Source organism: Homarus americanus, unplaced genomic scaffold (genome assembly GCF_018991925.1).
Source record: "Homarus americanus isolate GMGI-L3 unplaced genomic scaffold, GMGI_Hamer_2.0 scaffold25860, whole genome shotgun sequence".
NCBI lineage: Eukaryota > Metazoa > Arthropoda > Malacostraca > Decapoda > Nephropidae > Homarus > Homarus americanus.
Genome location: NW_024724693.1, coordinates 349,359 through 367,247, shown reverse-complemented (window position 1 = coordinate 367,247; position 17,889 = coordinate 349,359). Strand labels below are relative to the sequence as shown.

The 17,889-nt window shown below is 40.9% G+C and overlaps 1 protein-coding gene across 1 annotated transcript in view; it reads left to right on the top strand.

Annotated features, from left to right (window-relative positions):
* Positions 1 to 17,889, top strand: part of LOC121864523 (WD repeat-containing protein 35-like) — a 122,646-nt gene that overhangs the window by 693 nt on the left and 104,064 nt on the right. The window lies entirely within an intron of this gene.

The window sequence follows — 17,889 nt, the reverse complement described above, 5'->3', positions numbered from 1 at the left end:
GGGTTTGAGCAGCCCGCCAACGTTCAGACATGCACAATTGTGTAAACCTCGTCATTTCTCGATGTACAAAACATTCATTATTGTGAGTTACTGAATGTCTTTTTGATTGAATTAATGTTTATGTGTGCAAAATGAACAATACAATTCATTAATAATACGTAGAATATTAAAACACACGAGGAGACGAGACAGCATTGTTTTCGTTGTTTACAAAACCAGTGACTGACTGGTTCTACATATAAAACTGAAGAAAATAAGACCCTGGTTGTAGCTGTAGTAAAATTAATATGGTTGTTTTGAGTAATGTTATTTAATGTTAATAAATGGAACAATGGAAGTAGCTAACCATTAATTGTAAAAAAAATAAGAGAGATCGCGTATGTAAGTGCGCACATGTGAAAACATATCGTCATTACATAAGAATATGAAAGCAACACTTATTTACTGTTCATATATGTTTTAATTAATGTTTCTTTATTTTTTTATTGAATTAATGTTTATGTGTGCAAAATGAACAATACAATTCATTAAAAATACGTAGAATATTAAAACACACGATGAAACGAGACAGCTACCGGCATTGTTTTCGTTAATGTTTACAAAACCAGTGACTGATTGGTTCTACATATAAAACTGAAGAAAATAAGACCCTGATTGTAGCTGTAGTTGTTTTAAGTAATGTTATTTAATGTTAATAAATGGAACAATGGCAGTAGCTAACCATTAATGGTAAAAAAAAAAGTGAGATCACGTATGTAAGTGAGCACATGTGTAAACATATCGTCATTACTTCAAAGGCAAGAACAGCGAAAGCAACACTACCGTATATCTCGCTTATAAGACGGAATTTGAAGCATTAAAAAATCTGCCCAAAGTTAGGGGGTCGTCTTAATCACCAGGTATAAAATTCTTACCTCTTAAATATTGTGGTTTAGTGTGTCAAGAGTGGTGATGGAAACATCGTAAGCCACTCACAAGGTCCTACCACTAATTATTTTATACTGAAACTTACGTTTGGCAAGCTGGATTCAAATTAAGATTACCGGTATATTAAAATAATAAAAATGTATTATAGCCTGTCTAACATACCGTAAAAGAAAATTATACCCCTGTAATAAACACAGCTATCATCACACACCCCTCCCCACGCCCCCCCATTTGCCAGTGAGAAGACAAGAAAGGGAAAGTGACCGCGAGATTGGGCTATTTTTAGCCGTGGAGGTGGTCAGTAATGCATATCGGTATATTTACTGATAATAATACTTATCTCCTATAAATAATTAATTTAAAATTTATTTTTTTACAAGGAATATTCAGTAAATGACTGCGTTAATTCTTGAAACTACCGACAGTTAAATACAGACGCTTAAGTGACGTCACTAGTGTTTACACTACACCAGCTGGTAGCATTTGATGCCATTGCTTGAAGTGAATTGGCCTTATTTTAAGTAACTAACCATAAATAAATACAAAAAGTTAAAAAAAGATCAAAAGTGAGAAATAATATACTGTATGTATGTTGTGTTGTCAAAGTTAGAGGAACAATTCAAACTGCAATTGTGTGTAAATGAGGCAGAAAGTCAGGTCAGCGCTGAACCTGGGACTTGGTCACAATTTTCGTGTTGCCATATGGCAGCAGGGTCTACCATTAGCCAACACATTATGCTTCCAATATCTTCCCAGGCGGTAGTATCTACCTGTTTGGTAGCTGCCTACTACCTACACAATTTTTAGTAATATTACTTTGATACATGATAAATTAGACAAACAATGAAAATAAACATCAAATTTAATTACCAAGACGCTTCCCATTGGCAGCTGTAAGAAGAGGGGGAGATGGGCTATTTATAGCCCGTCTTTGTGTCTGAAGTGACCAGTACCCTAATGCACCATAAATGATTCATTTAACATTTTCCCCATTTTATATATATATATATATATATATATATATATATATATATATATATATATATATATATATATATATATATATATATATATATATATATATATATGTATATGTATATAAATATATAAATATATATATATATATATATATATATATGTATATATGTATATATATATATGTATGTATGTATGTATGTATGTATGTATGTATGTACAATCCGAAAGGGATGATGGATTAGTTGGAAGTGTATCCGTAAAGAAAAACAAATATTTACTTTATATGTTACGTCAATGTTTGGCAACTATAGTTTCCGTCACGACAATATTCTCATTAGGCTGGGTTGGGGAGTGAAGCTCTGCTCACTACATTGAATATTATTTATCACGACGCGTCAAAGAGTACATTACAAATCATACTAGCATAAAAACACACTGAGTGAAGCTCTGTAATTATCGCAATATTAAGTAACACTAACCACCGATTTCGAAGCATAACTCACGGGACAAAACATATGGGGATTGGTGGTCACACTGGACGGTAAAGTAGGCAGTGGAGGCGTATGGTGAGGCGTAGTTAAGTGTAGTGGGGAGGAGCGGAGGCGTGGTTGATCGGGCCAGGCTGGGGCTTTGCGGGACGGGGCACGGAACGGCGGGGCAGGGCAGGGATGGGAGGAAGGGTAAGGAGGGTGAGGTGAGGATTAGGACAGGGAGGAGGATGTAGGTTAAAAGACATGTTAAGTTATAACAGTTAGTACAGACACCGCTTTCACCACTGAAACATTCCTTTGTCGCAAAACAAGTTTATAAATTAAAGAAAATAATTAGTGTGTTTTATATATTACAGTATATTATAAATAAATAAATAAACAAATAATTCGGTAAATCTATTTCAAGTAAATGGAAAATAAGCAAACAAATGTTATTTACCAAGACCCTTCCCTCTGGCTCAGGGTGAGATGTAGGGGTAGATAACAAGGCTATTTATAGCCTGTCTTTGTGTCTGAAGTGGCCAGTACCCTAATGCACCATAAATAATTCATTGAACATTCATTTTTTGTACATATAGTATATTAGTATATATATATATATATATATATATATATATATATATATATATATATATATATATATATATATATATATATATATATATATATATATATATATATATATATATATATATATATATATATATATATATATATATGTTTGTGTATAAATGTAGTAAGTACATACCGGTAACCTTTTTCACTCAAATCCTAATGAAACACCACAATTAGAATACAGTGGTTGCTGTTGAACCACCTGTTGTATAAATAGTCGGAACACAGTCACACCACCGAGACGAGGGAACACTCCCACCACCGATCATCTCGTGCGAAGCAAGCGTATAAATGAAAGAAAATACTTGCATTGTGTTTAATATGTTACAGAATATTATAAATAAATAAATAAACAAATAAATCGGTAAATCCATTTCAAGTAAATGGAAAAATTTTACTCGACACCGACATTAGTTACAGTTACCGGTAAATAGGAGACGTTTCAGTGACGTCACTAGTGTTTGCACTACACCAGCGGGTAATATTTGATGACATTACTTGAAGTGAATTGGCCTTATTTTAAAAAACCAAGGATGGTTGGTAAAGGACTACTGAGTCAGTGGGTAAGTGTCACATTTGGGGTACTGGTCTTATACAGCAAATAGAGCTCAAAAGCTACTTTTTAAATGGAAATTTGGGGGGGCCGTCTTATGCACCCCGACGCCTTATAGGCTGCGATATACGGTATTTACTGTTCATATATATTTTAATTATTGTTTCTGAATTTAAAATGAAAATTCTACCCACCAGTGGTGGTAAAGTTGAAAACATAAGGACAGCCAATGTTGTTGTGTGTGTTTTTACTCGGATGACGAAGTTGCCAAGTCATCAGGTTCAACTCTAGCTGAAGCTGTAGAACATAAGAACTTTTCTGTGTTGTTTTTAGTTTTTATTTAACTTTATCTGTGTTATTTTTGTTGGTTTATTAGGATGTTGCTTTATTACAGGTAGTAATTTGCCAAAAAAGTAGGGCAAATAAGGCCAAATTTAGCCAAACATCGAAAATACAGTACCAGACTCAAATTAATTTTCTCCATGGGCAAACTAAAATCGTTCCGGACCACAGAATGCTGGACTAGAGAGGTACAACCGTGATACAGGTAAAGGAAATTTCTAGAATGAATGGCCCTGTACCAGCCAAGCAAAATACCAGCAACTTTAAAATTACCCTAAGAGATTTTTTGGTACATCCAGGGTGTCATCCAGTCATGAGGTCCGCAAATTAAAATCAGCAAATTTGAAGGCAATCTTGCAAAGTATATTTTTGTGTCAATCCAGAATGCTAAGTCTAGCTTATAACTAGGGCGTGTTACAAATGCCTAGCACACCGCCAGGCTCCATACAGGCAATTAAAACATCTAATAATTACCTAAATCTGTAGTTATTAGGAGGACACGTCGCTACCTGCATTTTAATTGCAATTTCAAACCCTCCCAGACCTTCCACACGATTGCACGCCATTTTCTTGGCTTGGCTAATCAGCTGTAAATACATGCAAGGAAAGTTCGCCATGAATGGTAATAGCTGGGAAATGGTGTTGTAATTTCAGTCCAGCAACCTTTGGATCTGAACGTGCCAGACCATGGAAATTAACCCTTTTCTGGATAGATAGTGACTTGGCTTGGAAGCACTAGCACCACTTTCTCTGCTTCATGGTCTCTTTGAAGACATATTGAAGGGTTAAATGTTGTACAGTAGCTTCTCAAATTTTGCAAGTTTTTAATTCAACGTTTTCTATTTGAACACAAAATTACAACACATTTAAAAATTTTGACGGCGGAAACTCGAATTTCGACGGGTTTGAACGGCCCACCAACGTTCAGACGACGGGCACAATCGTGTAAACAGCGTCATTTCTCTTATGTACAAAAGATTCATTATTGTTTATTACTGAAAGTCTTTTTGATTGAATTAATGTTTGTGTGTGCAAAATGAGCAATACAGTCAACCCTCACTTTACGCAGTTAATGTAACCCACAGGGTACCGCGGAAAGTGAGAAACGCGTAAAGTGAATAACATAACATATGGGATTAAATGAAATAGAGATCAGCTGACCCCCAAACTCCACTTTTTCCAACACAATACCTATGTTCTAGTAAAAATAACATCTTAATTTTATGATGGTACATGCACACAATTAATACTTAAGAGAAATAGAGAAATACAGTCGCAAAGTTAATGTTCATTCAAATAATGGACTCAACTCCCTCCCCCTCTTCTCACACTCCTGGCTCTTCCCTCTCTGAAAAATGTTTGGCGGAAAACCACTAGATTTTAAGGTATAGTAATAAATAATACCTCAAACTAAAGTTAGGATAATATAATTGACATTGCTGGATTCCTTGTAAGACCAAGAATATTTTGAATATAAATGTCATATATTTTGCACAAAAGATAACATATTTACTCAGAGTAAACAAAATACTTAAAGTAGATCTAAAATTTGTATGTCTAATGCAAATTCCATGATGTTTATATTCAAAATGATCATCAAATTGTAAGAATTCCAGCAATGTAAATTATATTCTGGCCGGGTAATTTGTATGAATTTTATGAGCTAAAACAAATATCTTCAGTAAATAAAAAAAAATATTCTTCACGACCCTATCTGTCAATCAAAGTACCCCACCTTGCCTCCTTCCCTCTTCCAACCTCGCCAGATGGTCGGTCCGGGCTCCCAATCCTCCTTCACTCCCCCAACAATCCTCCCTTCAAGAGAGAAAGGTTGGGTGAAAAACTAGATTTTTAACTTTTAAGGGCTTAAATAATACCTCAGACGCGATAATATAATTGACATTGCTGGATTCCTTGTAAGACCAGGAATATATTTTAATATAAATGTCATATATTTTGCACAAAAGATAACATATTTACTCAGAGTAAACAAAATACTTAAAGTAGATCTAAAATTTGTATGTCTAATGCAAAATCTATGATGTTTATATTCAAAATGATCATCAAATTGTAAGAATTCCAGCAATGTAAATTATATTCTGGCCTGGTAATTTGTATGAATTTTATGAGCTAAAACAAATATCTTCAGTTAATAAAAAAAAAATATTCTTCACAACACTATCTGTCAATCAAAGTACCCCACCTTGCCTCCTGCCCTCTTCCAACTGCGCCAGATGGTCGGTTGGTCCCAACCCTCCCCCCCACCCCCCACCTTCCCTCCCTACCAGAGAAATGTTGGGTGAAAAAACTAGATTTTAACTTTTAGTAATAAATAATACCTCAGACTAAAGTTAGGATAATATAATTGACATTGCTGGATTCCTTGCAAGACCAGGAATATTTTGAATATACACTTCATATATTTTGCACAAAAGATCACATAGTTGCTCTGAGTAAACAAAATACTTGCATTAGGTCTAAAATTTGTATGTCTAATGCAAAATCTATGATGTTTATATTCAAAATGATCATCAAATTGTAAGAATTCCAGCAATGAAAATTATATTCTGGCCGGATAATTTGTATGAATTTTATGAGCTAAATAAAAAAATTATACTTCACCCGCGTAAAGGGGTACACGCACCACGGAATGCGAGCATCCAGGGTTCTGGCAGGGTACCGCGTAAACGTGGAAACGCGGAATATGGGACCGCGTAAAGTGGGGGTTGATTGTATATATATATTCTTTCAGTGAATACGAGCCCGGGAGGGCGCAACGACATTCACTGAGTGACTTAAAGCAGGGGATATAGTCACAAACGATCTAGCGACTTCATAAAGAAAATGCGCTGTGGTTGCCATGACGCTGACCAGAGATCGTAAAAGAAATTGTCCCAAACACAATAAATGAGAGACATAAACAAAATAAAAGTCACTCTATTTCTTCACTGTGCTAAGAAGTATAAATACCGTATATAAAATCCTCGTGGAACTTAGTATTTCAGCAATTACAACACAAATTCGCGGAGCCTTCTTTGTGTGTATTGACAGATGATGCGCCAGGCAAGAAGATGACGGTGGCAGTGTGTATGATGAGGGGTGAAGGAGGGGGTTTTGAGAATTGCAATTAAATGCCAGGTGGCGACGTGTCCTCCTAATATTACTTATTAAGTAATTATTAGATGTTTTAATTGCCTGTATGTTGGCCTGGCGAATTATTGCTAGGCATTAACATACCTAGGTTAAAGCTAGACGTCACATTCTGTACTATATTACAAAAACTTGTTTCTAGAAAAAACAGCTTTTTCAACCTGTAACTTTGGATACAGTAAACCCTGAAAAGTCCGCATTGTCCAGACTTTTACCAAGTGGGGGTACTGCGAGCCACTGTGTAACTAAGCAGCCAGTCATTAGCCACCTGATGACCTTTAAATTTATATTTCAATGTAAAATAAATATCATGTTTGTTTCCTTTTTCCTTTTTCATTTATATATTGTAGTACAGTTTACTAAAAATAATTAATTTTTTTTTATAAAATATGTTACCTGTACTTTATTATTAAAATATATACTGTATTGTCTTCAATGGAAATACTGTGGTCTAATCAGATCTGATATAGGACTAACTGGAGCTAACAGGTACGAAAGATGACATTTCATATGTAAACGTGCTGGAGGTGGACTGGCTGTTGCCGTGTTTGCCAGTTTGTTTTTATTTATTCATTATTATATTCTCGCATGATCAGCCTCTTGTAGTGTATGTTTCATCATTAACAACATAAAATATTAAATAATAGAAAAAATACAATACACAATTTATAAACTGACTACAAAATAATGGAGGGTGGGATGGACTGCAACAGGTGTGTGTGTGTGTGTGTGTGTGTGTGTGTGTGACATGGATAATGTAATACATATTCATCTTCTGTTCTCTTCCTGGGAGGATTACCATCACCATTATTGGAATTATTTTACCTAAAATCTTAATATTTTTCTGTGGCTGAATGTGTGTTGAACTTATAACTAACCAATCACAGTGCAGCATTAAGGGCGAGTCCATTCTAAGACTGGGGAATAGACTGTTCACTCACGAGTGCTAGAATAGGAAAGAGTCCAAAGAATTGCTCAAATGCGGGAATTTATAATGACCGCGCAGTGCAACTGCGGCCAGCCACACTCTCCTTACCCCCAATGTAACGTCACGGCATACAGACAGCAGCCACACACTTCTTCATGAGTCAGCTGGGTGACAGCTTGGCTGAACTGTGTCGTGTCTACTTGTAAATGTAAAATTACAAGTAAATGTAAAATTACAAGTAAATGTAAATGTGAGGAATAAATAAAAATTACAATAATAAATAAAATAACAGAAAAAATATTGCGTTGCCATTTGGCAATCAGTTCACTAGACACGGGACACAGAAGACAGCAAACAGCTGAGATCCTTCAGGCTGCTCCCCCCTCCCCTTCTGTGTGTGCTAATGCCCGTGCACATAAAAAATGTTTATTCCCTTTTTATTTTTGACCACATGATAATTATTTTTTTTATTTTTTGTTTTCATATACTGTATGAAAGATTGTCTTTGCATATAACAGAGTAAAAACATTATGAATATCTACCCAAAATTACAAGTTGAAAAATAACCATAACATATATCACAGCTCAGCCTCACCCGCTCTGAGTGCTACTGGGTGGCAAGTCGGGGACACAGTTACAGTCCACTGACTCCAAAAGCCCAAGCATATGATCACTTGCCACACAACCATACTCTTAACTTTTCTTATTTTATACTGTAGTTTTATATCACAGTTTCTTTATTTCTAAGCCACAGTAGAGCATTGTAATGGTTATTCCACAACTCTTAGTTTAATTACATGTAAGAATGGCAACACGCCATCTCCACAGATATTATTCCTCATTATCCATTGTTTAGCAATAATTTTGCTTAACGTTAGGTTTTTCAGGAACGCAACCCCGTTGTTAAATGAGGGATACCTGCAAAACTGTAAACAAAATAATAATAATAATTCTTATCATTTTGTGAAAACCACAGTTAGGTGCAAGTGTCAAAAAATTAATGAATTTGTAATGCAGACTACAGATTTCTACACTCTTGTGGATGACTAATGCATGTTTCATGTACAGTATTTAAGATGCTGCACAAGTTCATACTAGTACTTTAATATTTTTCTAACTAGCAATCTTCCTTTTTATGCAAATTCTAACTTACCTTTCACCCCTCCCCCACCTTCACTTAATCAGGAAAGATAAGGTTTATCACTTATTACAAGATAAGACACATAAACTGACTTAAAGAAAATTTCAAATATTTGTCATCAACTAAAGCTGACTGAAACATAGTAAATCTAGATTGGTATTCAAGAAGTATTACTTCTGCAGGTATTGTTCACTCATACTAATTTTAAGAATAAATGCATCACTTTACTTGATAATTCCATGGAACTATGGGCCTTTGGTGTCTTGAAATGCCACAGATAAAAATTCTCCTTTGAGGCAGCAAACACATAGTTGTTTGTCATGGCCAGATAGTGTGGCTCTATATCTATGTATTTACCTGAAAAATAGAAAAAGAAAATTGAAATTTGGAAAGAATCAGGAATTAAAGAATGTGCTGTTTATCAAAAAAATTCAGACATCATAAATACAACTTTTTTATATACAGTGAACCCTCGCTTTACGCGGTTTCACTTTACGCGTTTCTACATTTACGCGGTACCCTGCCAGAACCGGAATTCCCACTTTACGCGGTGCATCTACTCATATACGCGGGTGAAGTATAATTTTTTTATTTAGCTCATAAAATTCATACAAATTATCCGGCCAGAACATAATTTACATTGCTGGAATTCTTACAATTTGATGATCATTTTGAATATAAGCATCATAGATTTTGCATTAGACATACAAATTTTAGATCTAATGCAAGTATTTTGTTTACTCAGAGCAAATATGTTATCTTTTGTGCAAAATATATGAAGTGTATATTCAAAATATTCCTGGTCTTGCAAGGAATCCAGCAATGTCAATTATATTATCCTAACTTTAGTCTGAGGTATTATTTATTACTAAAAAGGTAAATATTCTGGTTTCTCCCAAACATTTATCTGGTAGGGAGGGTTGGTGGGGGGTGGGGGGGAGGGAGGGACGACCGACCATCTGGCGCGGTTGGAAGAGGGGGGGAGGCAAGGTGGGGTACTTTGATTGACAGATAGTGTCGTGAAGAATATTTTTTTTTTATTAACTGAAGATATTTGTTTTAGCTCATAAAATTCATACAAATTACCCGGCCAGAATATAATTTACATTGCTGGAATTCTTACAATTTGATGATCATTTTGAATATAAACATCATAGATTTTGCATTAGACATACAAATTTTAGATCTAATGTAAGTATTTTGTTTACTCTGAGTAAATATGTTATCTTTTGTGCAAAATATATGACATTTATATTCAAAATATTCCTGGTCTTACAAGGAGTCCAGCAATGTCAATTATATTATCCTAACTTTAGTTTGAGGTATTATTTATTACTATACCTTGAAATCTAGTGGTTTTCCCCAAAAAATTTCTCAGAGAGGGAAGAGCCAGCGAGTGTAGTGTGAGAAGAGGGGGAGGGAGTTGAGTCCATTATTTGAATGGACATTAACTTGGCGACTGTATTTCTCTATTTCTCTTAAGCATTAATTGTGTGCATGTACCATCATAAAATTAAGATGTTATTTTTACTAGAACATAGGTATTGTGTCGGAAAAAGTGGAGTTTGGGGGTCAGCCGGTCACTATTTCATTTAATCCCATATGTTATGTTGTTCACTTTACGCGTTTCTCGTTTTACGCTGGCCTCCGTGGGTTCAATTGACCGCGTAAAGTGAGGGTTCACTGTACAGTATAGATGAGAAATTATCACTCTTCATATAAGCAAGTAATATACTGAAGGAAATACAGTATGCTGCATAAAGAACAAACAGTATACAGCAGGGTTTAAAGTATACAAAAACCTGAATCTCCACTGTTAACGGTGAGCTCATACAGCTGGGGAGTTGGGGAAGTGGGGGGTCTGTGACCCCCCCCCCTTTTTTTTAAGGGAGGGGGGTAAATGTGGTTTATTTCAGGGACATTTTGAGGCCATATGCACTGAATATTTGGACATATTTTAAGGCTAACGATGCAATATTTCCAACTTCATGAGTGTGATTATCAGTACAGACTTGTACCAAACTGTCTTAGACCTAACATTACAAGGTGCCTTAAAATCCCTTTGGATCCACCTTTGCTGTATGTGCACACAAACTGCAAAAGTACCGTGAATATAGTTATTTGTACAATGTAGAAATATTATATTGCAAATTAAGAGCATTTTACTATGTACCAGTGGGATACAAAAGTTTGCTGAATGAAGGAACTCAGATTATTAATACTGCACAGTCGTGGTCAAAAGTAATCATCCACTCCACCACCAAGCCCTGCATCTGTCTTGGTCCTTTTTGCTTGGCAAGTCATGTGTGGTGGAGAGGGGGAATGGGGGAATGGTTGACTCAGGGGATTGAGTGACTGTGGTAATTACATCTATGGTGGTGCAACAGCTTAGGTCATGTAGCCAAATTAAAATTAAGGCTTAAAAGACTAAAATCAAATAATGCAAGATAAAAACATAAGTAATAAATATCAAAGAACTTTTGAAAAACCTTTAAAACGTTAATAGATAAACTCAAAGCTTGTGTAGAAGGCTGGCTTCCTCTACGAAGGAGAGGACGTCCCCTTGCATGACCCCCCCCCCTCCCCCAGCACCAAAAAGAGATGGTAAGGCCACTCCCCTCGGCACTGGGAGAGGTGCTTATTGTAGATATATGAGACGAATATGGCTGTAATATGTAACTCTGTACTATTTACCATTATTGATTCAGGTCTCTGTATTATATGTTTTATAATCATACTCCCTTTTGTCACCGAGTGTTAGTTCAGGTTTTGGGCACATGCGCGCTGTATGCGCAGAGAGAGATACCCAGAGAGATTCCAAGACAGGACGCTGTTTTCCCCTGTCTTAACTCCTTTTTGTGTTTGTACCGGAAATAGAACTTACGGACTTGACATCAGTGTGTTTCCTTTACCCCTGAGTGTAAGGACCACCTGAGTCTCCCACATGGCGCAGTGTTTAGCTGGGACATCACATTATTCAGAATTGGAGTGGACACAGAATCTCTCTCGGAGCCGCCATCTTGTCAACTTCTCCTGTCCAGTGGATCTCGGCGCGTACCTCAACACGATATTCCTGGATTTACAGTGCAGTGTTGTGAAGTGCTTTTTCAGTGTTGTGTGTGCCCTATAGTGTCTTTAAAGTGTTTTCCCGTGTTCCTGCACTTTTTACAAAAGAGAGGAGCCTATTTAAGACCTATGGGAGAGCTCAAGTTTTGACATCCACCCCCGTTCATGTCTCGACTGGCACTGAGTGAGCCAGCCAGCCCGCTCCCTAGCCAGCCCGCCCCGAGTACACGCACGAACGAATGCACACACACACACACAGACGCTCGCAGAAATTAAAACGCTCTACCACCCCCATTGACTTACCAATGAAACTATTCAAGGAGTTCTCCCCGGAGCTTGCTAAACCCCTCTGCTCCATCATCAATGCTTCTCTCAGTCAAGCCAGATGCCCAGCTGACTGGAAGACCTCTTATGTATCACCAGTGCCCAAGTCAACCAGCCCACAATCCTTAAATCAGCTACGACCTATTGCAATCACCCCAATACCCAGCCTAATCTGTGAAAGTTTTGTGTTTGACTGGGCTTATGCTGATATTGCAGGAGTCGTAGACCCTCAGCAATTTGGCAACATGAAAACTTCCTCCACCACTCACTGTCTTGTCAGCTTTCTCGATTACATATACCGCCATCTCGAGAAACGAAAAACGTCTGTAGCTGTCGCCTTCATTGATTTCACTAAAGCGTTCGACCTAGTCGACCACAATATAATCATAAACAAAGCTATTGACCTCGGGCTTCGGAGAAGTCTCATACCATGGCTTACAGACTTCCTCAGTGACCGACGCCAAGCTGTACGCTTCCGAGGGGCTGTCTCCACCTTTCAGTCACTCACCTGTGGCGTCCCCCAAGGCACCAAGATGGGACCACTCTGCTTCCTTATGCTCATCAATGATGCCCTAAGAGAAGCCCCTGCTCGCTGGAAATATGTCGACGACTCCACCATTGGGATCAGCGTCAACAATTCCGCTCCCAACTATACCGCCCTTCAGGATTTATTGAACAGTCTCCAAAACTGGGCCACCAACAACCATGTCACCATCAACCATACCAAGACAATGGTTATGCACATCAACCTCTCCTCCGACATTGTCCCACCTCCTTCCATTACCCTAGGTCCGAACACACTCCAGGTTGTAGATTCCACGAAGCTCCTCGGCGTCACCATAGACAACAAACTAAATTGGAAACCACACGTCAGTGAAGTTGTCAAATCCTCCAGTTTCCGTCTCCACCTCCTCCGCCGACTCAAGTCCCTCGGAGTTCCTGCACCCGAGCTCCTCAGTGTTTACACAACATTCATACTTCCCAAGCTCACCTATGCCTCCCCACCTGGTCTTCCTCCCTAAATGCCACACAACGTAAACACCTAGAAAAAGTGCAAAAGAGGGCATGCAAGATTATTCTCTCCTTCCTACTCCACATATCAAGAAGCGCTCAACACACTGACCCTTTCGACTCTCACTGACCATCACCACGACCTCATCTGCAAATTTGGTAAGAAGCTTCTACACCATCCCGACACCGGCCCCTACTACCACCTGAGATCCCCTGTCCGAGAATTGCTGTTCGACACCACAACCGCATCCAGCCCATACGTGCACGAACTGATCGCTATAAGAACAGCCCAGTCCCAACCATTGTAAAAATTATCAATAACATGTAATAAATCAGTGTATTCACTCCCAGTAAACACTGCTCCCTACACTGTCACTATGTTGAAATGAACTGTATTTTGAGCTGATCCCCATCTAAGTTACTATATGTCTTATTTGTGTCACTTATGTCACTTGTATATTATTTGTAATTCGTAACCCATTCCCCAAATATGTAACTGTATATTTTCAGCCTTCTGGCTGCCAAGCTCTTTCAATAAACCGTTAATTATTATTATTATTATTATTATATCTTCCATTTAAAGACGATTGCTCTTCTGCTCACTTATTAATTACAGTAATTGTGAGAGAAATAAACCAGGCCATATGGAAGATCAGGAATTTATTGGGTTTTCTTCAGATACCCAACAAGCTCAACTTCAGACGGATGTCGGTGCAGTAAGTGGACTTCAAGTGGATCGGAAAGTGGATCAAGCGGCCCCACCCACCCTTAGCCCCCACTACACACGTCCGCAATCTGCCACAGGTGTCGACTTCCCTCATTTAATTCAGTTTTTGGAAGAAAACCGACGACAAGACGACATTAGGAGGCGACAGGAAGACGATGAACGAAGACGTGAAGAGAGTCACAGACGTCAACAAGAAAATGCCAGATTCAGTGCCATTATCGAGTTGTTGGCACCTGTTAACCTTCAAGCAGCTACTACACCTGCCTCTTCGTCCACAGGTGCACCTGCAGGGTCCTCTTCAACCTCTTTGCCCCCCCACAGAAAGCACTCGCTCAGAGTCCACCGCCACTCCAAGCTGATGCCTCGTTCCAGGTATTCCGTGAATGGCGTCAGAGGTGGGACGATTATTCGATGATGGTCGATTTATCAAGGTTGCCTAGGGAGAAACAGCTGATCCAGATGAGGATGTGTCTCACCCTAGAGACGCAACGTATCCTGGAGCACACCCTGCAAATTCCCCACGACACAGACAAGACTGTGAAGGACGTCTTGGATGCTTTACAGACGCATATCAAGGGTCTCCGCAACGAAGCTCTCCGTAGGAGAGAACTTCTCAGTTGTAAGCAGCTGGAGGGTGAGTCGTTTGCCGATTTTTACGTACGACTCAGACGCATCGCTGAGGAGGTTGACGTTTGTCCTGGGAACTCGTCGACTTGTGAGGAAACACAGCTGAAGATGATTATCCTCATGGGCGTGCGGGACGAAGAGCTAATTCAGAAGCTTATCTCCCTCGACACTGCCTCTTCTCTACAGGATGTTGTCACCACCTGCCGCTCTTACGAAGCCACCAGAAGTGCGACTTCTGCCATTCGTGCTCCATCTAACCAGCTGTGTGCCATCTCCGCATATAAGAAGAACAAAGGACGTGACCGGACTTCAGCTTCACATCCGACTTCAGCTTCACATCCGACTTCAGCTTCGCATCAATCTTCAGCATCACTTCAGACTTCGACGCCAGGTCATTCCTGCCAGTATTGTGCTCGTCGGCATGGTTCTGAATGCCCTGCCGCTGACAGCACCTGCAATAACTGTGGCCGTCGTGGTCATTGGGCTAGGACACTGAAGTGCCCTGCCAACAACGTTCAGTGCCGCTCCTGTAGCCGCATTGGACACATTGACAAATGCTGTCAGTCACAGAAGAATAATACTACTTGCAAGTCTCAGGCGGCGAAGAACAAGCGCTGTCGTCGCGTAGGATCCTCTTCTTCCCCTGTCAGCAAGACACCTCAGCCCATCTGTGTTCACCTGTCATACGGCGACATTACTTCCCGTATCCAGATTCTTCCTGACACAGGTGCGGACGTCACAGTCATCGGCACAAGACACCTCGACATTCTGCGGATCCCTAGGAGCAGCTTGCAACCACCGTCAACTTCTACAACGCTCACCGCAGACGGTTCTACAATGGCACCTGCTCTGGGTACATTTCAGGCTACCCTCACCCTAGGTAAGCAGTCATGTTCTGCCAGGATTCAGGTCCACAAAGGTGTTCAGATGCCACTACTGTCTTATGGCCACTGTCAAGAGTTGGCCATAATATCTCCAGACTTCCCTAAGCCAATTCTGGAAATAAAACATGTCAACAGGTGCAAGGAGCTGCCCCTCCCACCCAATACGTCACCTTCTGCAGCCAGGGAGTTCTTCCTACTGCAATTCAAGGACGTGCTGGTTTCCAAGGAGGACCTCAAGACGGCTCCACTCAAGCCAATGGCTGGCTCCCCCATGAGAATACACCTGAAGGATGACGCAGTACCTTCCGCCATCCACACACCGAGACAGATACCCTTCGCTTTCCAGAGCCAAGTTAAGAAGGAACTCGACTCTATGGTAGCCCAGGGGATCATTAAGCCTGCTGGTGACGACCCCTCGGATTGGTGTCACCCCATGGTAGCAGTCGCCAAGAACATTACTGGAGTTCGTATCACCGTCGACCTCACCAAGCTGAATAGCCAAGTTTCCCGCCCGACCCACCCTTCACCGACACCCTTCGCCGCTATACGCAGTGTGGACCCGAAGGCAAGGTACTTTACTACAGCAGATGCCTTATGTGGGTACTGGCAGATGGAACTTGCGGAAGAAGATCAGCACCTCACGACATTCATCACACCGTACGGCCGATTTCAGCACTGCAGAGGACCTATGGGTTTCGCGGCTACTGGCGATGCTTTCTGCCTCCGTGGTGACATGGCCCTTCAGGGTGTGGCGAACTGTGTCAAGGTCATCGACGACGTGCTCCTATATGACGAGGATTACTCCACGCATCTTCAGCGTATTCACCAGATGCTCACCAGGTGCCGCAAGTACGGGATCACCCTCAACAAGGATAAGTTTGTGGTCGCCGCACCTAGTGTGAACTTCTGTGGGTACACCCTTTCAGGCAAGGGCATCTCGGCTGATCCTGGAAAGGTCAGCGCGATCCGGGACTTCCCAACTCCTGCCAACCTGACCGACCTACGCTCGTTCATGGGCCTGGTAAACCAGTTGGCTGAGTTCACCCCCAACATCACCGCTGCAGCGCAGCCCCTACGCCCCCTGATGAGCCCCAAGAGAACATTCACCTGGACAGCTGACCATGATGAGGCATTCCGTCGCGTCAAGACAGCTCTCCTTAGCCCACCTGTTCTCGCTTCCTTCAACCCGGCCCTGCCAGTTGTCCTCCAGACTGATGCCTCTCGCCTCTACGGGATTGGATACGCTCTGCTACAGGACCACGGCAATGGACGCCTTCGTCTGGTTCAGTGTGGCTCTCGGTTTCTCACTGACGCCGAGACTCGCTACGCCACCATCGAACTGGAGCTGTTAGCCGCTGTCTGGGCCATGTCCAAATGTAGGTTGTATCTGATCGGCCTACAACACTTCAACCTCATGACGGATCATCGGCCACTCATCCCGATCCTGAACCACTACTCCTTGGATGCGGTCGAGAATCCCCGCCTCCAACGCCTTAAGGAGAAGATCTCGCCTACCTCTTCACAGCTGTGTGGCGTGCGGGCAAGCTGCTCTGCATCCCTGATGCTTTGTCACGAGCCCCAGTCAGCCACCCCACACCAGAGGACGAGATCGCATGTGCTGATGCTACTGCACACCTGCTACTGCACACCTCAGGACTGTAGTGACCGTGAACGCCGTCATCTCAGAAGAGTCTCCACCGCAGGACGCCGACAGGACTCTTCAGGAACTCCGAGCCGCTGCAAGAGCGGACCCTTCGTACATCCGTCTACTGAACTGCGTGACCTCGGGATTTCCCTCTAACCGCTACGACTTACACAGCTCTTTACTCCCATACTGGAAGATGCGGGACGACCTCTATGCTGATGGCGACCTCATCTTGTATGGAGCAAGAGTTGTGGTTCCTGCCGCCCTCCGCCGCCGCACCCTAGCCCACCTGCACGACAGCCACAGGGGTGTGGAAGCTACGAAGCGCCGGGCGAGACAAGCTGTTTTTTGGCCAGGCATCAACTCCGACATCGCTAGTTCCGTTCAAGTCTGCGAGCCATGCCAGGTGCTGCAGCCTAGTCAGCAGCAGGAACCCCTCATGAACAACGACAACCCTACGAGGCCCTTTGAGTCCGTCTC